Source organism: Bos mutus, chromosome 24 (genome assembly GCF_027580195.1).
Source record: "Bos mutus isolate GX-2022 chromosome 24, NWIPB_WYAK_1.1, whole genome shotgun sequence".
Taxonomy (NCBI): Eukaryota; Metazoa; Chordata; class Mammalia; order Artiodactyla; family Bovidae; genus Bos; species Bos mutus.
In genome coordinates this window covers 39,945,444-39,971,881 of record NC_091640.1, presented here as the reverse complement: position 1 = coordinate 39,971,881, position 26,438 = coordinate 39,945,444, and the positions used below count along the sequence as shown (strand labels likewise).

At 43.3% G+C, this 26,438-nt stretch overlaps 1 protein-coding gene across 2 annotated transcripts in view; it reads right to left on the bottom strand.

The window, feature by feature from the left end:
• ARHGAP28 (Rho GTPase activating protein 28) overlaps positions 1–26,438 on the bottom strand; it is a 139,140-nt gene that overhangs the window by 79,489 nt on the left and 33,213 nt on the right. Inside the window, exon 1 of one of the 2 annotated variants that reach the window (XM_070362022.1) lies at positions 22,936–23,127. The exons of the other annotated variant lie outside the window; for it this stretch is intronic. The gene's annotated coding sequence lies outside the window, so the exon portion shown is untranslated. Of the gene's footprint in view, positions 1–22,935; positions 23,128–26,438 lie in introns of those variants that run through there. 2 annotated transcript variants of the gene reach the window in all.

The window sequence follows — 26,438 nt, the reverse complement described above, 5'->3', positions numbered from 1 at the left end:
ACTCATAGCTGATGGGTGAGTTCAGGTGTCAAATGTGCTTTTTTTAATTGGAGGATAACCGCTTTACAATGTTGTGTTGGTTTCTGTTGTACAACAATATGAATCAGCTATACATATACGTATACCCCCTCCCTCTTGAGTCTGCCTCCCATGCCGGGCATCCATCCCATCCCTCTAGGTCATCACAGACCATTCTGTGGAGCTCCCTGTGCTATGCAGCAGCTTCCCACTAGCTTCTGCTTTACGCATGGTTGTGTCTATATGCCACTGCTACTCTTGCAATTTACCCCACCCTCTCCTGTCCCCGCTGCATCCCTGCTGTCTGTCTCTCTACTACTGCTCTACAAATAGGTTCATTGGTAACATTTTTCCAGATTCCATATCAAAACTATGGTGAGGTATCATCACCAAACAGTCAGAATAACCATCAACCAAAAATCTACAAACAATAAATGCTAAAGAGGGTTGTGGAGAAAAGGGAATCCTCCTACACTGTTGGTGGGAATGCAAATTGATACAGCCACTAGAGAGAACAGTATGGAGGTTCCTTAAAACAATGAAACACCTAACTACACCATATGACCCAGCAGTCCCACTACTGGGCATATATCCTGAGAAAACCATAACTCAAACAGACACATGTGCCCTAAAGTTCATCACTTAGATTGTGAATTATATTTTCTGAGCCATTCTGGATTACTCTTAACCTTCATGAATCTCCCTAAACAAACTGGAAGCCAACTTACAACCTCTACCAATGAAAGCCAACAGAGGATAACTTGCTGTCTTTTCCGTATCACTGCCCAGAAACACTTGCAGTGTTTTACAATTCACAGCGCGGCTTCCCATGCAGTTGAGATGAGTGAAAAAGGAGAGGACGAAAAGACACTGAAACGGTTCCCTGAAGATTGACTGCCATTCTTTATTCTCCTGCCACTCAGAACATAACCACCAGGGCCCTATGTCTAATTCTTTTCTTCCACAATGTTCCTATCCGTCCTAAACTTACCCATTCCTCTTGGGCATGAAAAGATAGAAGAGGAAAAACTAAACATGAAATAGAGTTAAATGTAAGAGGACCTGTGGTCTGAATAGTTAAAATAACACTTCAAAGAAATACTAGAGGAGTAAGTTTCTTCAAGTGCCCTTACTTTGAGCATAAGAAAACCTTATTATTCCCAAATGCCAAAGTCTTCTATAGTCCGCCACAGTCCCATGCCAACTACGGACCTTACACTTTACAGTATTTTAGAGTTTCACATTTATCACATTTATCACAGTATTTAGAGTTCACATTAGAACATTAGAACATATGTGTTCTAATCATGAAGAAATGGAACCTGCCAAAGTTAAGTGACTTGCCCAGGGTCACAGAGCAAAGGAGAATAGTCTCCTGGGAAGAAACAAGGAAAGCTTTGGCACCCAAATGATCACTATAAAGGCCATGCAGATCATCCAGAATAACTGAGGTGTTTCTTTCGGGATCCTCATTATGTTCTGCTTAATGTTTAAAATACAAATCTGAACCAAGTGATTATAAGCATTGGTCTGGAAGCAGCTTTAAGGAACAGATTTAGTTTGTATGTGGGCTGGATACTGCTCAATCAGTCTTTGCAAAGAGGAACTGCAGTACCTGTATGTCTAATGAATTAACCCAAGAATTTACACTTCAGTGAAGAAATAAGGAATTGGGGAAATTTATGTAGAAAGGGTAGGGGAAAACTCTATAATCATTTAAGGAGGGAAGAACCAAGAATTCTATGGAGGTCACACATCACGTTAATTCCCCTCCATCTCTTGCTTAGCCCGAACTCTTAAAACTAAAGAATTCTAAAGATGAAGGAGGGGCGTGTGACACCGGGAACCCATGCTTCTCGCTTGGACTCTGTCACTCCGCAGGGAGTGCCTTGGAATGCTGTGGGAGAGCTTTTTATTGTCAAAACAACTAGGGGCCTTCTGGTATTTAATCAGCAAGGCCAGGAATGCTAGGAGTCTTATGATCTAGTGGACAGTCCTGCACCAAGAAAGAACTGTCCTGCGTCACATGTAACTTTCAAATGCCCTGCTAGACAGTGATCACAGGTGAGACACCCGTTTGTAATCACTGCAACTTGATTCAGTGATTCAGAGCCTGATTCAGTTTCAGACTTAATACAAAGCATTTTGTATATACAGAATTTTCCAGGAACACAATCATAATGTAAGTGGAGGGAAAACTGTACTTTGTTTTGTTCAAATATTCACTGTTCTGAAAATTCAAGTCCTATGCAGCAAGGCAGCAGGAAGCCCAGGCAGCCTGATTTCCACGTGCAGGGTCCCCATCCATGCTGACTCTGCCCATCAGAGCAGCCATCCAACTCCTTCACAGTCCCATCTGCTTGGGTTGTGTCCCAACGTTTATGCGCTGAAATACTTGTTATATAAAATATACTTTATTTTTTTATCTCACAGTTGGAGCATTATGTTGATGTTTAACATTATGTGCACAAGTTCCCTGGTGGGTCAGATGGTAAAGAATCTGCCTGCAACACAAGAGACCAGGGTTCAATCCTTGGGTCAGGAAGATTCCCCTGTAGAAGGGAATGGCGACCCACTCCAGTATTCTTGCCTGGAGAAGTCCATGGACTGAGGAGGCTGGTGGGCTACAAGAGTCCATGGACTCACAAACAGACACATCTGAGTGACTAATGCTTGGCACTGCTTGCACAAGCAGAGCATGTTATAGGTAAATTTCATCATGGGATGATAAATGGAACAAACTTGTCTGATAAAGTTGAAAGCCAGGGTTGTAGCCATTGTTTTTTCTCTGGAAAATCTCTCATTCCTGGCTTCTTGGACAAGCTATCTCCTGACCCTCCTGAGCCCCTTTCTTACTCTATTTTACTGATTCCTTTATACCCAACTCCAAGCTGCAATGCTCCCGAGTCATCTGCACACCCCCCTTTTAAGTGATTTATGTCCCTTGCTTACTTTCACAGGTTTGACTAACACTTATTTGCCAAATGGCTATATGTCTAAAATTTAAAGCACATGTTTTTGTACTTTTTCTAAAATACAGGAAGCAGCATTAAAGACTTAATGTTAAGTGTTGCTTAACTCATTAATTTTACTTAAGTTATATAGCCTATAAAAATGGTTAATTTATACAACTTTATGCACAAAGTGGCTAAATAGAAGGTTGTTTAAGAAAATTTGGAAGTAACCAGTTTAGGGAATGGTTTGGTATTTTTATTGTGCAACCATCCAAAAGTGATTTTTCAGCCATTAAAGTTATGCTAATGGATGTCTTTATTATAATAAGACGGCTTCTCACAGTGTTAAATGAAACATCAAGCTCTAAAATTATCTTAACTGTATAAATTATGCAGGAAAAATGACTGGAATGAGCCCACTAATAGTGGTTATCTCTGGGCAAAGAAGTATAGATGATCTGTATTTTCCCCTTCGTGGTTTTTTTTTTTTTTTTTTCCATTATCTTCATGATTTTCCACCATGCTCAGGTTTTTCCTATAAGGAATTACTTTAAATCCTTTTCAAGCCTTGTCAACAGTGTCTGGACCATCGTCCCGTTATTTGTGACAGCCTTCCTTCCTGGGTATTTGCCCCTCTGTCCATCTTCCATGCTGCATTGAGATGAAGCTTTTCAAAGCATAGATTTGTCCCTTCCCACTAGCTCCCTAGCAGGGCAAAGGTCGAGGAGCAAATGCATAGGCATGTCATGAAAAGATCAGAGAACTGCTCTCCCAAGTCTGTTTTCTCAGCCTTGTCCCCTGCACTTCCGCACCAACAAACAGAAACCTGCCACTTCTGCTTGAACACGCCGTGGACTGTGGCATTTTCTGCAAGGCTGTTTTTCTCTGACAAGAATGTCCTTTTTCTCTTTCGCTGCCAGGTCAAATAGCACGTTTATCCTTTAAGACTCTATTGAAATGCCATTACAGCCTGGAGCTTTTGCCCAGAGTTAGCAGCCACTCAAACTCTCTTCCCAAATATCGTTGTGGATGCTCTGTGTTAGCACTTATCTCTTGGTATAAGAGAGAAATGACTGCAAGAGTTCCTCTCCTGGGAAAACACTGTGTTTTAGTCATCTTTGTGTTCTAAGCCCTGATGCTGAGTTTGCGTGCAAGAAGTACTAGACAAGTGACCAAATTAATGTAAGTTGCCAAAAGCTGCAGGAAGAAAATCTTCAAGCACCTCACATACCCAGCTGGCTTGCAGGAGCTGAAGCCAAGTTTCTGACAAGACAAAAGGTAGAAAGAACCAGAAGGTGTCAAAAGAAGAAAACTAAGTCAAGTTAGTTAGGAGGAAATGGCAGCTGGATCAATCAATGATTGATATAACTGGTACAGAGTATTAGAAAAGATGAACTAAGCTTTTACATTAAAATAATACTTTGTGCCTATGTATTTACAATAGATGAGTCTTTGAGAGTTGTGCTTAACACTTTGGTTAAATCTGTGTCTCTGAGTAGTAAAGTAAAGCACTTACAGGAAGCACTAGGGTATCACTTTGCAAATTCAGCTTTTACAATCTTAAAGCCCAGACCACATTCCAGATCAACTGAATCATCAAAGGGGTGCGGCCCAGATGTCAGTATCATTATTTTTTAAAAGTTCCCACTGTTGAGAATCACTTGCATATGTGAAAACATCTTTCCTCAGCTGCAGATCAGACTCACAGAAGGAAGTGAATACCTTCATAATTATTTTCACTGTTAACTCATTCCTAAAAAGTGACATGCGTGCATGCTAAGTTGCTTCAGTTATGTCCACCTCCGAGCGACACTATGGACTGTAGCCTGCCAGCTCCTCTATCCATGAGATTCTCCAGGCAAGAAATCAAGTGGGTTGCCATTTCCTTCTCCAGGGGATCTCCCGGACCCAGAATCAAACCCGGGTCTCTTACATCTCCTGCTTTGGCAGGCAGGTTCTTTACGACGAGGGCCACCTGGGAAGCCTGCAAATGGTAATTTTGTTTTCAGTTTTTTTAAGGAACCTCCATACTGTTCTCCACAGTGGCTGCATCAGTTTACATTCCCACCAACAGAGTAGGAGGGTTTCCTTTTCTCCACACCCTCTCTAGCATTTACTGTTTGTAGATTTTTGGATGATGGTCACTCTGGCGTAAGGTAATATACTTCACTGTGGTTTTGATTTGCATTTCTCTAACAATCAGTGATGTTGAGCACCTTTTCCTGTGTTTGTTGGCCATCTGTGTGACTTCTTTGAAGAAATGTCTATTTAGGTCTTCTGTCCAGTTTTTGATTGGATTTTTTTTTTTTTTTTTTGATATTGAGCTTCACGAGCTGTTTGTATATTTTGGAGATTAATTCTTTGTCAGGTGCTTCGTTTGCAAATATTTTCTCCCATTTTGAGGACCGTCTTTTCTTCTTGTTTATGGTTTCCTTTGCTATGCAAAAGCTTTTAAGTTCAGGTCCCATCTGTTTATGTTTGTTTTCATTTTCATTACTCTAAGAAATGGGTCAAAAAAGATCCTGCTGAAATTTGTACCATGTAACCCAGCAATTGCATTCCTGGGCATGTACCAGGAGAAAACCGTAATACAAAAACATACATGTATCCCAATGTTCACTACAGCACTACTTACAAAGCCAGGACATGGAAGCACCCTAAATGTCCATCGAAAGACGAATGATAAAAGAGATGTGGTACTTATATACAATGGAATATTACTGAACCATGAAAGGGAACAAAATTATGCCATCTGCAGATACCCAGATGGAAATAGAGACGGTCATACAGAGTGAAGTAAGCCAGAAACAGAAAACAAATACCATTTAATATTACTTATATATCTGGAATCTAGAAAAATGAGAAAGATGAACTTGTTAACAAGTAATGAGTATGTGTTGAGTGACACACCTGGTCCTCTTAAAAGAAAGGATAAATGAATGAATGGTTAAATCAATATTCATTGTCCAAAGCCGGTATTTCTTATTTTGAAAAATCATAATGGTATAAAAATCGCCCCCTCCCCATTCTGCTTGGAAAATTTGGCATCTGTGTTATTTACATGAATTATGCAGTCTTGAGTGGGAGAGCTGCTTACAGGTGACAAAGGATGAGGACCTCATTAGGAACTCCAGTGAGAACCTTATGAAAGGGAGATTTAGATTCTTTAACAAGCACCGAAATTAATTCCAAAGACAGCTTACGAGGTAATCAGTTGGTTTTTCCTTCGTGAATTTCCTTTCAGAAAAAAATCGTCTCCTTCATGTCCTTAGGGATCTGGCTGGCCACGGGCATTTGCTGCTCAGCAGCCACCTCAGTACAAACAAGACTGACTCGGCAGACTGCTGGCTGGTCCTGGGAGAGACGCTGCTATTTGTCAAAAGTGACATTAGAAGGAAGTCCGAGGACAGGGGATTACAACCGGGTATCTGTCCTCAAGACTTTCAAATGTGACTAACATTGGAAAACACGAGGCTTCTCATAGAATTTTATAGACAGACTTCCTCACATTCAGCAGTTTTGATACTTTGGCCTTTTTACCACCACATTTTGTTCCTGTCTCTGTTACAAGCATGTACCTTTTACTGTCTTCACACTGACTGTGGACAAGTCTTCATTCCGTCACTAAATCCAGTTCAGAGCAAGGAGATGTCATCTTATTCTTTGTATTCTCAACACCTAGACAGTACCTAAGGTTGACAATGTGTCCAATGGGGGTGGTGGTTTAGTCGCTAGGTTGTGACCCCATGGGCTGCAGTCCACCAGGCTCCTCTGTCCATGGAATTCCCCACTGACATTCCATGGGCTGAGAGTGGACCAAAGAATGCTGGGTGGGTAGCCGTTTCCTTCTCCAGGGGATCTTCCTGACACAGGGATTGAACCTGCCTCTCCCGCATTGCAAGCAAATTCTTTACCAACTGAGCGTTAGGGAAGCCCTATGTGTACAATACCCATAAACAAGTACAAAGAGGCTAAGAGGGATGTGAGCTTTGCTCAGGATGAGGAGGTTGGAAGCAGGACAAGAAGGGCCAGGAGAGTTGTAGATTGTCCCTATAATGAAATGGAAGAGACTACATTCAGAGTAACAAGCCTCAACCCAACGGGAGTCCTGGCCACATACTTCCTGAGAAGGAACTTACCTTTAGAGCAAGGCTTCCCAGTTTCTAAGGTACACATAAATCACCTGGGAATCTTGCTGGAATGAAGCTTCTGATTCAGGAAGTCTGAGTCAGACTCCTAGAACCTGGTCTTCTAACAAGCTCCCAGGAGGTTACAGATGCTCTGGTCCACAGTTCAGACACACCTCAAGCAGCAAGGCTGCCTCAGGACCTGTGCTCTGAATGTCTGTAACTCATGAATTCAACTGGGGTTGTGGAAAGAAGTAGAAAAAGCAAACTCAAACAGGTTAACTGAGCAGCCCTAATGTGAGTAGCATTCAGGGACGCCAACAAGAGAAGATTAAGGACCTTAGGACTTGGAACCAAGAGGATGAGCCGACACGAGCCCCAGACCAAAAGGGGCAAAGGGAGGAAAGGCAGTTTACTAGGACCGAAGAACTTCGAGGCTGGAATAGAACGATAGCCCAGGGTCATGAAAACCGCCATGTTCCTGAGTATCTTGAAAGGAGGAGCAAAGGCATCTCCCAGGGACAAGGACAAAGAATGGAGGTCCCAGCCTCACTCCCTTCCCATCGTCTGATCTCCTCCCTTGTCTCCTACTGGTTGCATGCAACTGGAGGACCAGGGGGCCAAGGGATGAGCCTCTAGAGCCACCCAGAATGAAGAACAGAGGACAGAGTGACCAGCACAGGGAGCCAGCGAACACAGGAACTTCAACCAATTTAGCAAGTCACTATTTCCTGTGGTTCAAAGTAAACACTCTTAAAACAGGAGTCCGGACTTGTCTAAGTGGGCTACATGAGAAAGACTGTGAGAGTCCGTGCTGATTCTGTAGGCAATCTTTAAAAGGAGAAGATTCTCGAGGGGCTTGAGAAACAGGGGCAGCTTTAAAGATAAAAGAAAAAGAAGCTGACTGCCTGAGGCAAGGGCAGAAATGAAGTTCTGGAAGACCAGCCCAGGGAGTTAAGAACAGAGGGGCCACAGGATCTTTCAGAGAAACAGGACCAGCAGGTTGGGGCTGGGGGCAGGCAAGCGGACCTGCCTTCACTCTAGTCTTAAGAGACACTTTGTCTAAAACCCTCTAACTCCTTTTTAAAAGTTAGATGCAATATCACGGAATTTCCAATATCATGGAATTTCAAGATCTGGGGAAGAAAGCAAACCTGAGGAAAATCAGAAACAATAAGCATAGTAAATGCTAGCTCCTAAAAAAATCCAACCAGAAGTTTGTTAGAGACATATGATAAAAATTATATATGTGTGTGTGTATACATCTATACTTACACACAAAGAATACACACTTGGTTCCTCATGAGAGCTCTAATCAAGGCTCTCAGGAAAACACTAGAAAATGGGGAAAACTACATCCTCATTAATTGGATTTTCAACATGCTAAAAATCAGCATCTTTCACACTAAAAGACAGTGTCACCTCACAACCCTGGGGGATGTGACACAGTCCTGGTCAGTGCTAAGCAGAGCAGTCCTTCTGGAGTGTGGAGGGCAATCAGAGATGGCTGGGCTCCCAAGGAAGTGAAAACCCAGTTTGGACCTCGATTGATGAGTCAGATCTGGTTGCCCTTTGCCAGGATGTTATGATATACTGTTGATGAATGCATCCCCTCTTCGCCATTTCCACCTCCTTTCCTAAATCCATATTACAAGAGATACGGGGTGGCTAGTTCACCACTTGCCCCAGGGGGAATTGTCAGAAGGAAAAAAAAAATAGAAAACCAGTAAATAAAGATTCCAAATTCTTGGCTTTAGTTCAAATGAGAGACAGAAATAGTTTTGAAAAGAAATATGAACTGGCAGAACGAGTTTTGTTTGCTTGTTTTACCACCCCACTCCAAACTGGGGGAAAGGGAAGACTTGAGAGGAAAAAAGCGCAGTTAGAGGCTGCACACCGCGTCCCATCCCCAGAATAAAGCCCATGCATATCAGATGAGAGTTGGGACCACAGGCTTCCCCCCAAATCTGGGAGGCTCTAGGAAGATGTTGTTCCTTACTTCCTGTCTTTAATCATTAAAGAAGGCATGCAGAGACTGAGAGAGGGCAAGAAGAATCTGGATAGCGGAGCCTGGGGGGCTAAGGTGGATGGACTCAGGAGTTCCCTGCCTTGCTGAAAGGTGTCAATTTTAGCTGAGAGACGGAAAGAGGAGACTGACTGATTCTATGTCTAACAAGACACTCCTGGCTTGAGGTACAGGTCCTGGTGGCAGGCGATGCCCAGCAGGTAGTTTAGACCAGGAAGCCAGGTTGGGAGCTGCCACAGATTCACACCTGTATCCCAGGAGCACTGCCTCCGAGTCCACTGGGGTCAGGGCTCAGCTCCGGGCCCCAAGAAGTCAGGGGAGGGGAAGCGGGGTCCTGAACCAAGGTCCCTGACACCCCTACAGAGGCGGTGCTACAGGGAGGGGAAGGAGGGTCATGGAGGGGAAGGATCCCAAATATTCCTGACTTTTAACCAGAAGCAATTTGGCCTGAAATCAGATGGGGCGGATGGGCTGTGGCCGTGACTCGATTCATTTCTTCTGCTCTCTGTCAGAAACGGGGGCTTGGAGTTAGAATACAAACTGTGTTGCCAGAAATAATGAACGCTATGTCCTGTGACTGTGAAGTTCATATGCATTACAAGTGGTTGATTTTTCTTAGCCTCCACTGCTTAGATGTTCTATGTGAATATTCAGTGAAGGTCAAATCCTATCCAGAAAGAGCAGCCCCGTGGTCTGACCTGTGCCAGCAACGGACAAGCAGATCCTGGCTGGCCCTTTGGTCTTCATCTCAGTCCCACCTGAGCTCTGACTCAGAGCTGGGAGGGTCTCGGAGGTCCAGCCCACGTGTTGTGAGCAGCAACACTGCCTGGAACCACCTGCCTTTCCAGCTGCCAGGTCCTGCCTGAGAGGTGACACACACGGTCATGTCCCATGACACAGGCTGCATGGCCGGAAGCTCCTGGCTTCCCGGCCAGACCAGGCCCTTTTGCTCGCCTTTTCTTTGTAATGTCTTTCAGTGCAGCTTCATGTTCCCGCTGCAGCTTCCTGAACTGTCCCAGTTCTTAAGGATCTCTTCTACATAAGCTGGACAAGGAAATGGCAACCCACTCCAGTACTCTTGCCTGGAAAATCCCATGGATGGAGGAGCCTGGCAGACTACAGTCCATGGGGGGTCGCAAAGAGTCGGACACGACTGAGCGACTTCACTCACTTTTGAGTTCCCTGAGAGTGACACCCTGGCTTTTCTCTTGTAGAGGGATGGTTGCACTTCTGCCAGAGAGCTGTTAGAAAAACACACCGGCCAGAGTAATTATGAAGCAATAAATAATTGTCAGAGGCACTACTAATGGATTTTCATCACTAACTAAACATCTTTCCTGATAAGGACTTGTTCAGTTGCTAAATTGCATCCTGCGTCTGACTCTGTGACCCGGTGGACTACAGCATGCCAGGCTTCCCTGTCCTTCACTATCTCCCAGAGTTTGTTCAAACTCTTGTCCATTGAGTCAGTGATGCAGCCCAAACATCTCATCCTGATAAGGAGGATAATGGTCAAAATGCTTCACGAGAGCAAGAAAACATTTCTGTGACTGAACGTGACCTTTGCTCTAGCACCATAGCAGACCTCGCTCATAAAGCAGCTGTCTGGGGATCCTGGCATAACTGTACCCCTGGGAGCCACATGCTGAAGCTTTGTGGAATTCTAATAAGAACAGCATGGAGAGCTCTTAACATAAACACAGTATTGATACTCGGTTGGCAAAAACCAACTTGTGCAATGGTACAGATCCTCGCAATTTGCTCTATCCAAGAAAATGTGATAAATGGTTTCCATTCCTAAAAATGCCCAGTTTGCCAGCACTATTATTCATTTCCTATCATGGAAATTCCACAGTGCTGATCAGCAGCCCTAGGAGGACACCTCTGCTTGCTTTGTAGAGCTTCATGTCTATCTGAATACTGCAATTTGGGGGAATTTCCCAGATAACGTGATATATGATTGGCTCAGCTGGTAAAGAATCTGCCTGCAAGGCGGAAGACCTGGGTTTCATCCCTGGGTTGGGAAGGTCCCCTGGAGAAGGGAAAGGTTGCCCACTCCAGATTCTGGCCTGGAGAATTCCATGGACTGTATAGTCCATGGGGTCAGAGAGTCAGATACGACTGAGCGATGTTCATGCACTCACTTATATGAACACACAGTGCACCCTTCAATAATACCTGCATCCAAACTACACTTGATTTTTTAACGGCCTTCTAACAGGATAAAGAAATTCAAGAGGCAAAATGGATGTCCCCCACAAGGAAAAGAAATGCAAAAAGGCAAAATGGTTGTCTGAGGAGGCCTTACAAATAGCTGAGAAAAATAAAGAAGCGAAAGCAAAGGAGAAAAGGAAAGATAAACCCATCTGAATGCAGAATTCCAACGAATAGCAAGGAGAGATAGGAAAGCCTTCCTCAGTGATCAGTGCAAAGACATAAAGGAACATAATAGAAAGGGAAAGACTAGAGATCTCTTCAAGAAATTAAGAGGTACCAAGGGAACATTTCATGTAAAGATGGGCACAGTAAAGGACAGAAATGGTATGGACCTAACAGAAGCAGAATATATTGAGAAGAGATGGCAAGAATACACAGAAGAACTGAACAAAAAGGATCTTTATGACCCAGATAACCACGATGGTGTGATCACTCACCTAGAGCCAGACATGCTGGAATGCAAAGTCAAGTGGGCCTTAGGAAGCAACACTACGAACAAAGCTAGTGGAGGTGATGGAATTCCAGTGGAGCTATTTCAAATCCTAAAAGATGATGCTATTAAAGTGCTACACTCCATATGCCAGCAAATGTGGAAAACTCAGCAGTGGCCACAGGACTGGAAAAGGTCAGTTATCATTCCAATCTCAAAGAAAGGCAATGCAGAGCAAAGAATGCTCAAACTACCGCACAATTACACTCATCTCACATGCAAGTAATGTTCAAAATTCTCCAAGCCAGGCTTCTACAGTACATGATCCGTGAACTTCCAGATGTTCAAGCTGGATTTAGAAAAGGCAGAGGAACTAGAAATCAAATTACCAACATCTGTTGGGTCATCGAAAAAGCAAGCAGAAAAACATCTATTTCTGCTTTATTGACTTTGCCAAAGCCTCTGACTGTGTGGATCCCAACAAACGGTGGGAAATTCTTCAAGAGATGGGACTACCAGACCACCTGACCTGCCTCCTGAGAAATCTGTATGCAGGTCAGGGAGCAACAGTTAGAACTGGACATGGGACAACAGACTGGTTTCAAATTGGGAAAGAAGTAGGACAAAGCTGTATATTGTCACCGTGCTTATTTAACTTATATGCAGAGTACATCATGTGAAATGTAGGGCTGGATGAAGCACAAGCTGGAATCAAGGCTGCCAGGAGAAATACCAATAATCTTAGATACGCAGATGACACCACCCTTATGGCAGAAAGTAAAGAAGAACTAAAGAGCCTCTTGATGAAAGTGAAAGAGGAGAGTGAAAAAGTTGGCTTAAAGCTCAACATTCAAAAAACTAAGATCATGGCATCTGGTCCCATCACTTCATGGCAAATAGATGGGGAAACAGTGACAGACTTTATTTTTTGGGGCTCCAAAATCACTGCAGATGATGACTGCAGCTGTGAAATTAAAAGACGCTTGCGCCTTGGAAGAAAAGCTATGAAAAACCTAGACAGCATTTAATAAAAAGCAGAGATACTACTTTACTAACAAAGTTCCATCCTGTCAAAGCTATGGTTTTTCCAGTAGCCATGTATGGATGTGAGAGGTGGTCTATAAAGAAAGCTGAGTGCTGAAGAATTGATGCTTTTGAACTGTGGTGTTGAAGAAGACTCTTGAGAGTCCCTTGAACTGCAAGGAGATCAAACCGGTCAATCCTAAAGGAAGTCAGTACTGATTATTCATTGGAAGGACTGATGCTGAAGCTGAAACTCCAATACTTTGGCCACTGATGTGAAGAACTGACTCATTGGAAAAGACCCTGATGCTGGGAAAGATTGAGGGCAGGAGGAAAAGGGGACGACAAGAGGATGAGATGGTTAGAGGACATCACTGACTCAATGGACTTGAGTTTGAGTAGGCTCCAGGAGCTGGTGATAGACAGGGAAGCCTGGAGTGCTGCAGTCCATGGGGTGGCAAAGCATTGGACATGACTGAGCGACTGAACTGAACTGAAGTGAACTGAACTAACAGGATGGACCCTTTATGTCTGCATGATTCTAAGTCATGGACATTAAGGAAACACTTCTACTGGAATATTTGGGCAAGCATGCTTTGGACCTGGACTGGAAAAGAAAGGACCAGAACAGAATTTCAGCCCAGCACCTCATAGCTTCTGACCCCTGCTTAAGCTGCAGAGTTAGGCCAGCACTCTGCTTACAGATGTGAAGTGGTAATTCTGTAAGAGGAAGGGAGGGATGCCCTGAAAAAGTATAGTCTTCCAAACCTGTCAGAATGAACTGCTGTGACAGTCTAATGTCCTCTAACACCAGAGAATCTATTACTTACAGGACATCCAGGTAGGAGCAGTACTACACTCAGGAAACTTAGAGCAGTCCCAGATAGTACAAGATTCACAAACACACTAAACAGAATAAAAGAGAGAAACTAACTGTAGTCAGCGTGCACTTACACCCAGTAATTATACACAATACTCTCTTGCCCAAAGTCGATAAAATACCTGTTGAACATCCTCAATAAGCCCATGAAAAATATTACAGGAACTGTCGCAATTCCTTTACAAAGGTTTAAGGAGAGTTTATTGCTGGCCTGAGGATTCCGAGCTGGTAAAAGGAAGGTCTGGGATTTCGAACCTGGGCAGTAGGACCTCGCAGCCAGAAGGCTTTGCCCTGTCCCATGGGCATTTCCCCACAGGCTACCGGCAGCACTGATGCCTCTCATGCAGTGGTCATTGCTAAGCAGTGGTCTATGAAGCGACGGTATGACCAAAGTTTAGGTCAGTTACCGCTCATTACTAGAAGGGCATGCCACACTGCAATCAAGCATTCTTACATTTTTAGGACCTAGAAGCTGTCAGTAAAGTTTCCGGGACATTTGAGAAGGAACGTGGAACTCATTAAGGAATCGTCCATCATTTCATGTGGATTCCATTACCACACTAACTTATTTTAAAACTAGATCATGCAAACTTTATCTTTGAATGTCCTACAGAAAAGCTGGGACATCTAACAACCAATTTGTGAGTGAGTTACACATATTTCCAGATGATCCCAACCCTTAGTCAATTTACAGAGAGCAAACTGTTTCCCAAGTTCAGAGTCAATTCCCTGAGAGTGGAACCAGTATAGATCAATGGTCAAAGGCATAGCACTGTCTAAGGAAGCCCCCCTGAAGGATGCTTACAATATTTGTAATCACGGTGACTGAGGTTTGGGAAATACCTACATCTAATCTGAGTCCTTGGTGTAGCCATTAGATCGGCACACTGCTGAGGAGAGTCTTACCTTCAACAGTGGTTCTTCCCTGGGTTGTATCCTTTATCCTCTTTCAGCATCTCTCTATTCATAGCATCCCCAGCTCCTCCCTGTAACCTTATCCACTGTCATGGCAACACTCACAGGCTGGGACCACTAATCTCGGGCCTGGTTGCTCTTGAGCCCTGGCCTTTCAGGATGCCAAGTTTTTCTTCGGTTTGTTCTCCTTTGGTATGCTTCCCTGGTGGCTCAAGATGGTTAAAGAATCCGCCTGCAAAGCAGGAGACTCTGGTTTGATTCCTGGGTTGGGAAGATCCCCTGGAGGAGGGCATGGCAACCCACTCCAATATTCTGGCCAGGAGAATCCCCATGGACAGAGGAGACCGGTGGGCTACAGTCCATAGCGTTGCAAAGAGTTGGACACGACTGAGCAACTAAGCACACACATGTTCTCCTTCACCTGAAACTCATGTCCAGAACTCAGCCCCTCCCAACTGTAGTCACTCATTTTTCCCCAACTTCAGGAATGATATCACTACATACCCTACCATTTTTACTATATTCCCCTTCTTTGCCCTCCATTCTGGACGGGTCCATAAGTCAGGGCGAGTCCACTTCAGACACATCTCTCAATCCATCTTCTTCAATGCTGATGCATGTCCAGTGCACACGTTTAGACTACCTCTTGGCTACTGCACCACCTATCTTAATGCCCAAGATCTTTTCTCCCCCTATTCTTCTGGCCACATCACACAGCTTATAGGATCTTAATCCCCCAACCAGGGATTGAATCCAGGCGCCCCTGCAGTGAGAGCTCAGGGTCCTAACCACTGGACCACCAGGGAATTCTCATGTTTTCCTCTTAGTTTAGTATCCTTTTCATACACTTGCAACAGTTAAGTTGCTAAAACAAAAGTTCAGTTCAGTTCAGTCACTCAGTCGTGTCTGACTCTTTGCGACCCCATGAATCACAGCACGCCAGGCCTCCCTGTCCATCACCAACTCCCGGAGTTCACTCAGACTCACGTCCATCGAGTCAGTGATGCCATCCAGCCATCTTATCCTCTGTCATCCCCTTCTCCTCCTGCCCCCAATCCCTCCCAGCCTCAGAGTCTTTTCCAATGAGTCAATCCTTTGCATGAGGTGGCCAAGATATTGGAATTTCAGCTTTAGCATCATTCCTTCCAAAGAAATCCCAGGACTGATCTCCTTTAGAATGGACTGGTTGGATCTCCTTGCAGTCCAAGGGACTCTCAAGAGTCTTCTCCAACACCACAGTTCAAAAGCATCAATTCTTCGGCACTCAGCTTTCTTCACAACTCATTAGTTTTTCATAAAAGTTTCTTTACCACCTGCCTTAGCTCAAGTTTCAGACTTACCTCTGTGCCCTACTCCAGTCACATGCACTAAGGTTTGGCCATAACCATCTGCTCTTAGGTTCCCTTGAATAGGCACCAATAGAGACAGGAGAATACAGTGGTTAAGAAAGAGGGCTTTTCATTTGGACTGACATATACTGAATCACAGATTTACCTCTTACTCATGTAATATACTATGCATCTATCCTGAGACCCAATTTTTCCTCCTCTCAAAAAAATGGAACAATATTTCAAGGTTACCATCAGAATTAAGAAAATGTGTTAGCTATTACAATCCTCCTCATCGTCAGATATATCCATATCTATTATTTAACGTTTAGCAAATTTTCAAAGAAGAAACACTTTGTATAAATATATTAGTGTTAGTTGGTTGATGATGTCCTCAAGGCTTGTATTCTTTAGTCTACAGAATGTCTTGATAGTTTGAGGAAAAAATTGAAACAGATTTGTAGCAATGAATAACTACCCAGTTGAAGCTCTTAGAATGTACACTTGTCTATACCCCTGACTTAATAATTCATTGAGTACAGAACTTTCATATAATATGCTGTACATTATTATTTTACTTACTATGTGCTATATCTCCAAATAAATCTGAATATAGAGAGTTCATCTTCTAATTCTTAACATCGCCACACTACCTAACCCAACACAAGATTCTTGGGAGTCCTTCAATAAATACCAAGGTCAGAGTGAGTTATCCACCTAAAGACCGCTGCTCCCCATGACACCAGAAGTTAAATACATGAGTTTCTGATATTGTTCAACCATGATGTTTTTTTCCCAAGGGAATAAAGGAAAACAATGTTTTGCAATTTCTTTTTTATCACACTATATAAAGCAAAATGCAAACTGGCATGTTCCTACAGGCACACAGATTAAAATTAGGCTTTGAGTAATTAAGTATTTTAATTACAAAGTTGATAAGCAGTTCGTAACAGTGAGGCTGTGTTTCTCCAGACTACCTGCACTCCCTGATACCCGTAAGCATGCAAGTGCTTATAAAAATGGTGGCTGATATCTGACTGCAAGCAGGAGAAAAATCTGTGTGCTGGCTCAAGTTGGAGACCATCTCACAATGGCTCTGTGGGAAAAATGCTGTTCCTCGCCAATATTCTGTCTCCACAGATTCACACCTATTTCCTCTGATATTCATGGTTTCAAAAAATTTTTTTAAATCATGTTCACGAGTTATTCTGAGCTTCTGCAGTAAAATTCACTGTCATGAAGTTAAAAGACGCTTGCTCCTTGGAAGGAAAGCTGGGACAAACCTAGATGAAGTGGAAGTGACAGTGTGAGTCGTTCAGTCCTGTCTGACTCTGCGACCCATGGACTGCAGCCTGGCCTGCCAGGCTCCTCTGCCCATGGGATTCTCCAGGCAAGAATACTGGAGTAGGTAGCCATTCCTTTCTCCAGGGGATCTTCTCCACCCAGGGACTGAACCCAGGTCTTCCTCCTTGCAGGCAGATTCTTTACCATCTGAGTCACAAAGGAGAAGCATCCCTTTGCTGACAAAGGTCTGCATAATCAAAGCTATGGTTTCTCCAGTAGTCATGTATGGATGTGAAAGCTGAACCATAAAGAAGGCTGAGCACCGAAGAACTGATGCTTTCAAATTGTGGTGCTGGAGAAGACTGTTGAGAGTCCCTTGGACAGCAAGGAGATCCAACCAGTCAATCCTAAAAGAAAATAACCCTGAATATTCATTGGAAGGACTGATGCTGAAGCTCCAATACTTTGGCTACCTGATGGGAAGAGCCGACTTCTTGGAAAAGACCCTGATGCTGGGAAAGACTGAAGGTAGGAGGAGAAGAGGGTGACAGAGGGTAAGATGGTTGGATGGCATCACGGACTCAGTGGACATGAGTTTGAGCAAACTCCAGGAGATAGTGGAGGACAGAGGAACCTGGCATGCTGCAGTCCATGGGGCCACAAAGAATCAGACATGACTTAGCGACTGAAGAAACAACAACGACAGAGATAGCTAACAGTTATCAGCAGTTACTGTGCAGCAGGCACCACCGAAAGTGCTTTAAAAGGTACTAACTGTTTCAGTTCTCCTGAAAACCCTATAAGGTAGGTACTACTGTCTGCCTTCTACAGATGCGACAGACAGAGGTTAGGGAGAAATGCCCCTGTGCCCATGATTATATCACTGCTGAGGGGTTCAGTCTGGACAGCACTCAGACCGTCCATACTCAGGGCCTCTGCTCTCCACTACCACACCACTCTGCTCTCATAAAGTAGAATTCAGTAAGTGCTACGAGTTTTAGACAACTCTTCAGGAACTCAAAGGAAGGAGAAATGACTCCCTATTTAAGTTCAGGGAAGACCTCAAGGAGAACATATGCAGGATTCAGACAGGCAGATAGAGGCATGTGTGAATTCTGGGCTCCAGGTGAACCAAGCCAAAGAGCCAGGGAGGTGCAGAAACAGGACCGGATGGACAAGGACTCCACTGTGGTGAGTGGTGCCCCAGAAGGCACAGTGGGAAGACCCTTCAGGTACCCCAGAAAGACGCTCTGGGCCTTTAACCACTAGGCCATGGAAAGCCTCTAAAGTTTCCCTCAACAAGGTGACATGAGCAGAGACAGTCTTTGGGAAGAGTTATTAGAATTTTTTAAAAGATTAAACTTTTTTTTTTTCCTCAGAAGAGCATTTTCCTAACTTCTATAAAAGGTTATTTGGGGATAATAATCCCAAAGTCAAGACATTCTCCATTGGGAAGACTGAAGCTCCATTGGGACTGAAGCTAACAGGATGAAACTTAATAGGGATGAGAACGAAGTTCTGCAACTTCAGCTGCACATGTTTAGGATGACTGCTTTCTGGCATGAGTAGATGTCATGCGAAAAAGACAGAGAGATGTTGGTCAAATGGAAGGTCAGTACAAGCCAAGACCATTACATGGACGCCAAGAAAACTACATAATTGAGTCTTGAGTCCCATGGATGTACAGAAAGAAAGGGGAGACAGTTGTCCTGAATGCAGCAGAACTGGAATTCTGCTCTGGGCACCACATGGGAGAAGGATGCTGATGTCCAGGACTAAATTCAGAGCAGGGTGGATGAACAGAGATCATCAAGAAGCCACACCACATGTGGAAATGCTGTGGAAGCACTGGAGACATGGAGAAGGCTCCAAGGACGCATGTGGTTTTGAATTATGGTGCTGGAGAAGACTCTGGAGAGTCCCTTGGAGACTCCAGTCAATCAAACTCCAGGAGATCAAACCAGTCAATCCTAAAAGAAATCAACCCTGAATATTCATCAGAAGGACTGATGCTGAAATTGAAGCTCCCATTCAGACCCTTCTGATACTCTGGAAATTATACTACTTCCTGAAAAAGTTTAGGATGGGATTGTCTAATATTGATGTCTGGGTTCTATTTCATAGATTAGAATGCACTTCGAAGGGACTACAACCTCTTACTGGTAAGGGGTCTCCAAAGACTTGCCTAATTTCAAAAGGAGGCTGTGCTTCAGGCCTTTTGTTTTGTCAGAAGGACAAAGAGGAGGAAAGCACAAGCAACAGCAGCAGCAAACAGAGATGGATCAAGTGATAAATCCTGGAATATTTGAACTAAAATACACTTAAATATTCATGCATGTGTGCGGGCTACATCACTTCAGTCGTGTCTGACTCCTTGTGACCCTATGGACCATAGTCCGCCAGGCTCCTCTGTCCATGGGATTCTCTAGGCAAGAATATTGGAGTGGGTTACCATTCCTCCTCCAGGGAATCTTCCCAACCCAGAGATCGAACCCAAGTCTCTTAGGTCTCCTGGATTGGCAGGCGGGTTCTTTACCACTAGCGCCACCTCGGAAGCACAAAATATTCATACCTACTGAATCATTTGAGGTTGTCAAAGAATGAGAAACAACGGATGCATACCATGCTATTACACAAGAAGAATCCTCTGAAGTACGCACACACTCTGCTGGCCTCATGACAATTACAGTTACACTGCTATGAAGCCCCTGGCTGACTATTCCTGTCATTCCTGTGGCTGCCTGACACCAGGCTCTCTACCTTCAGCAGGCAGGACTGGCATGTGGTTCCTCTCTCCATAACTCCAAGACTCCTTTCCAAGTTTACGGAAGCACTATTTGGGATTAGCATTGCAACTCATGGAACAAGAAGAAAAGCAGGGTGAAAACAACTCTACTATCACCTACTTATTCCAGAAGTTTCAGATAGTTAAATACCATTTCAGTACACAAATAACAGATACTGAACTTTCTGTCCTTTAAAGCAAAATAATGGACTTCTCTTGTCCCAACTAGTGATTGCTGGACTCCTGGAAAGTCTAAAACAGAGAACTGCATTTAAGCAGGAGGTGTTTTTTACATATCTGACCCCAATTTTACTGCCTATTTTCATAAGAGAAGGAAAAACAGTTGAAGTCTTTGTGTTCATTTACTTGTCTATATCTAACAAATGGACAGTGCGTAACAGGGAGCGTCATAGCTCACAGAAACAAGACCTGTTTACCCTGCTCACCTACAAGACCTGAGTCTGTCTGGGACCTGACCTTTGTAAGCTTATTATTAATTTATCACTCACTGCCTAGCCATGGAAGTCCACCTCATTAGCACTCACATGGTCTCAATAGTTTCTCCCCCTTCGATGATCCACAGGCTTCTCTAGCACTAAGAAACGAGTCCCGTTCTCGCGATGCTCCGTCCTTCTGTTTAGACAAGCACTTGGGGGCCATGGTTAGTGCTATTTTCTCTGTCACTGGTCTCACCTCAGGTTGTACGACACCTTCAGAGCGAGCTGAAAGGCTTTTGCGCTCTGTCTCCCAAGACGGCAGTACTCTGCTTCCCGTGTCTTTACTGCAACAATAGTGCACATCTCGACTGAGCTGCCTTCTCTCCCTGCTTCTGGAAGCTTTCCAGGCAGGGTCTGTGCTTACGTCAGCAAGGCTGATTCAGAACACTACCTCTGGGGGTTTAACCAGGCTTTGAAACACATTCCTGCACTCAGCTCAGCTGGGGTCAGTAAGAGGCCTTCCAGTAAATCTGGTACTTCACTTTTTCATTCTGCTTATTGCAGAGGGGCACTGATTTCCTTTTAGCTCATCCTCTAAGCTATTTTATTACCTTTCAGATGATTTCTGCTGGGACCTTAGCTGTTAGAGCCTTGCATTATTATGCCCACTGCCTTTAGAATTCCTTATCCGCAAAAACTGCGCTTTCTTGGTAACCTAAGCGTTGTTGTTGTTCTGTTTTCCATCTGATTTTTTTTTAAACCTTAGGATCCTAAAAATTAAGTCCTTTGTTTATATATTTTCAAATCTAAACAGAAGTCGTATCTTGTTAAATTTGCCTCTGATTAGCACAGTTGCTCTTCAGTTCATTCCTGGGCTTAGAGTTTAACCAGGGCCTTACCAAATTTGTAAAGATAGAACACGTACAGAGAGGGCAGGGTTGTGATTAGATACAGAACTACAGGGGCTATCACATAGAAACCATAGAATGTGAAACTGAAAATTATTTATAAATATAAAGCAAGTTCCTTATTACTTCCAAGATTCAAAATTACATGCTCCTTATTTAGTAATAATCATCAAAGCACAAAAATGTAACTTTATTTTCACAAATAAATGACTGCATCAAGCTATTTCCACAATCCTAGATATCACACTGAAAACTTATCTCCTGTCGTGAACCTTGGTTATGCTTACTACCCCCTGAAATCTATGATTAAACTAAAAAGAAATAAACAAACAAAAAACCAGTATTTCAGTTAAGCAGGCTTTCTTACCACATTCTAATCTAAAAAGAAGTCTCAATGATGCCAAAGTAGACTTTACCTTTGATGACAAAATACACTAGTAAAACAATTTAAAAACAACAAAAAACAGACTTGAAAATATAAAGATGATGCTACTTAAATAAAAAGAACCCAGAACACACTGGAGTAAATGATTCTAATCCGATTCAAAGGAAATGAATTTCAAATAAACAACAAAACCATTGTTCCTGATTCTTCACTTCCCCCCAAAAGACAACACAGAGGACAAGGAAAGGCAGAAAAAGAAAACAGAAGTGCGGTAAGTAGCCTTGACAAGTGGGTGTATGGACAGCAGTGCTCTAAGAGTTAAACAGGAAACGAGGTAAACAGACCATGGAAATCTTCCTGGGGAGAGCATGCACTCGTGTTTCTTGAAGTAGACCCTCTGCTTGCGTTTAATCAGATGAATTTTTGGTGTTGCGTGTACCCTCTAATTCAGGCATCAATGTCTCAAAGCAAGTGCCTAAGAGAAGAGCAGACGGAGGGCAGGAAAAGATCAGAGGAAATGGACAGAGGCAGTCACACAAACCCCATGCCAGATCAGGGCAGGCACAAAAACGAGAACCCCTTTCTCACCCACATGTCTTCTCTATGGACCAGGCCAAGAGACTCAGCCATTTCCCCTTGGCGCCATTTGCCCCAGCACTGAAATCAGAGGAAAGACTGGTGGCCCCACCAAAGAAGTATTTTAATTCCATTAGAGGGTGGAAGAGCTTGCTTGGGTAATGGAGTCTCCCTCAGCAGATGTTTCTAAGATTAGATAATCATCTGGAAAGATTAGATCAGTTTAAACGCGCCCGCGAAAAAAACAGGAACTGGAAGCAAAACACCTCCAAGTCATTCATTTAAGCATCTATTAAGATCCCATTTTAACTAGTCTTCTCAAATTAGTAACAGGGCGTACTTACTTCCCTTCTGTATTTGGGCTTTAGAAACTTACATTCACACCACAACAAAAATCGTGAAAGGTTAAAAAGTTAACAGTTTACTGTCACTTAATATTATGCACCAATAATCTAATGAAAAAAAAACTATAAGCCCCACCCATGCATTCACCAAAAAATGGATTTAAAACATACAAAAAAGTTACAGCAACTGTCTGCTTTCTCCTTGCCTGTTTTAAGTGAAAGGAAAAAAAAAAACACCAGTCAGCAGAAGGAAGCCTATAGCCCAAAATATTGATTGAGGAAGTGCTCTGAAACTTACCTCTTAGCAGGTTAAGAGGGTCACGAATGCTATCAAGGGAGATGGACACTCAAAACATCTCTGTGGCCTGGTGTCCTCATGGCCCAGGGATGGGGAGGCCATCCTCTGGCCCACTGCACCCCGCCACCTGCAGAGTTCTGTTTCCCTCTCCACGTGGGAGCCAGGACCTGTCCCGCAGCTGCCTCCAGCTCTGCGGGCCCGAGAAACAAAGGGCTGTGAGGCAGCTTCTTCTCGGAGTGGAGAACAATTCCCAGCGCATGGGAGCTATTTAAAGAGGTGGTGCCTGCGAGACCAATGCTGCCTCGGAGCCTTCCTGTTTGTGTCCCGGCTCACATTTTCATCCATTTCCGAACGAAGACTGCAGAGTGTAATCAGCCCCGAGAAGGCTGAGATTTATGCAAACCCGTGCAGTGTGCAAGGGTGATTTTTAGAAATGGTTTTTCCCTTTCCTTCTCTTCTCCACTAAGTAGACAGGAGGGTTTATTAAAAGCACTTTGAAAGTCAAAAGCAAAACCTGTACCTGTTGTGATCTGGTAAAAGTTGTTCCAACTCCTGAAAGCTTCTTAACCTGAAGTGTAGAAAGGAAAGACGGTGTGGATGATTGATCCAATGTCTATCAAGTAAGAACGCAGAGAAAACCAGGAGATTCATGGTCAGAAAGCAAGGGTTGGATTCAAAAAACCTTCACCGATTACTAGCTAGCCTTTAGTAAAGAAATGCACCCAATCTCTCTGGGCTTCAGCTTCTTTGTCTGAATAAACAGGACCGATAACACATGCTTTGTATGTCTGCTTGTGAGAACTGCCTAAGATGGCTGGAAAAGACCCCACACTGGGTTTCGATAAAATAAGAGCACGCAGTTATTACATCATGGCGCCCAGATGCCCAGTGGCTGTTACAGACATTAGTAGCTGGGTAAAAACAGATAAGCCTGGCAGGCTACAATCCATGGGGTCGCAAAAGAGTCGGACACAACTCGGTGACTAAACAACAACAACAAAAAGAGTGAATACCTCTCCTCACTTCTCTCCAAAATTATACAAAATATAAACTATACAAAATTATAGAAAATACTGTTTGCCTGTGGGCTGGCTGTCTCCTCACTGGCACCCAGGCTGCCAGAGAGTCAAAGGCTTCACTAGAAATGCTGGTTTTTAACAATAGCCCAAGTACCCAGAACACTTTCCCGCATATAGTAACACACAATAAATAATTGCTAAATAAATGAATAGATAAATGCAACATTTCAGGCAAAATCAAGCACAAAGCTCTACACATGGTAAGCCTGTAACAAATACGTATCACATTAGTGAATGTACAGCCACTTTTTTTTTTTTTAATAGAAAAACATCCCAGGAAAAATGCAACGTGATAGAATTTTAAGACAAGTTGGAACTCTGAAAAACATTTTAGATAAATGTGACTGTACGTTTTGTTAGATCACCCAGTTCTAAATACATTATTAAGATGGTTCTTGAAGTGAAGTGAAGTTAAAGTGTTAATCGCTCAGTCATGTTGGACTCTACAACTCCATGGACTGTAGCCTGCCAGGTTTCTCTGTCCGTGGAATTCTTCAGGCAAGAATACTGGAGTGGGTTGCCATGCCCTTCTCCAGGGGATCTTCTCCACCCAGGGATCAAACCTGGGTCTCCTGCATTGCAGGCAGATTCTTTACCATCTGAGCCATCAGGGAAACCCACAAACTTCTTACTCATGGAGGAAGAATTTCAAGAACAAACTCAGCTAAACAGTTTCAGCGAATTAATTCATATTGGATACTGTACCTAATATCCATAAACTTCTTATCTCATGGATACTAGTTATAATATCCAACGTGAATTAATTCGCTGAAAAAGTTTAGCTTAATTTGTTCCTAAAATCCTTCCTCCGGCCTGTTTTTGTTCAAAGTGGAAACTCTCTTTCTTTTGTTGCCCTTTAAGTTGGAGCTTGGTGGTGATGGGATTTGATGAGAACTCATTGATTTTTTTTAAGAGCACTACCCAGACGAGAAGGCTAGAGATGCGTGGTCCCTTGTGGCGCTTATGATCTGACTGCTGATGTTTAATGTAACATAACAACGTGCCTGGAGACAGGAGAGTCATGGGGACCTGGAACAATAGATTTAGTTTTGAGCCTTAACATTATTGCTTGAATCCAGGTCAGGCTAGTTCAGGTCACTAGAGACTAAAAATCAATTCTTTGATGGCTGCTCATTAATCCATTATGTGTAAGGAAGAAAGCAACTTGAGTGGATATTTGTTCATTCTATAAAATTACCAGGAGAGGCAAGATCCTGAATCTTAAAAAGATCCTGTGAAACGTAATCCCCTCTTCGAAGGGTTTCTCTTGCTTTGCTTAAGAAATAGGACCCCACTTCCAAGTTTCTCTTTCCTTCTCTGCACTCTTTCTGGCTCCTGCTTTATAGAAAGAATAAGAGCTGTCCTACCACAGGTCTTTCCACAAACATTCAAAGCAGAATATCAAGATTTAAAGTTGCTCGCTTTGAATGAAGTCATTTTAGTTCCAAAATATGAGGAAGCATCTCGTGATCACTGAACCTGAAAGTTCTACAGGTTTTGGCCAGCGAAGAAGAATCTCTGAAGAACAGAGAGTTACAGCCAAATAAAGACAGAGTTTATTACCTTTAATAACTGTCTGTTCCGTTTTTCTAAGTTAGAATTTTAGACACTGATGATAAGGCTTTCTACATCCCTCCTCCTCCTCCTCTCATGGCGTCCCCAGTGCTAGAGGCATTTTTAATTGAGTAATTAAAGATTTAAAGAAAGAAAGAAAGAAAGAAAGTGAAGTCGCTCAGTCGTGCCCAACTCTTCGCGACCCCGTGGATAGTAGCCTGCTCCAGTCTCCTTCGTCCAAAGGATTTTCAAGGCAAGAGTACTGGAATGGGTTGCCATTTCCTTCTCCAGGGAATCTTTCCAACCCAGGGATCGAACCCAGGTCTCTCACATTGTAGACAGACGCTTTACCATCTGAGCCACCAAGAAGTTTCTAAATCGACTTTTGACAGCTTCCAGCAACAAGGATTTCTCACCTTACCTGTAGCTTCCAGTCTAATAAATATCCGTCTACATGGAGCTTATGAGTTCAACCCTGAGGGTTATCAAGTGAGGCTTAATGCCTCCAGAAACATGCATGATTGTGGGGAGTGGGGGGGTGAACTGTGGAAACTACCATCCAGTCGTCAAGTTTCTTCTTCATCTAATGAAGAAAGAACCTCTTTAAGCAGTTCTTCGAGAAGTTCTAATACCCTCCCCTTTCCCTGGGGAAGCAGATGTACCCTGCTAGCTGTTTTCTATAAAACAGTTTTATTGCCCTAGTTATTAATACTAACAGACTTAGTCAAGATATCATTGTGTATGGTTAACGAATAAAAAGGAAACTTCAAGTTACTGATTACAGGGTCTCCTTATGCTTATTTCTATCATTATTTGAGACTATATATTTCATTTGAATAAATATTTATCTAATGCTACAGAAAGCACAAA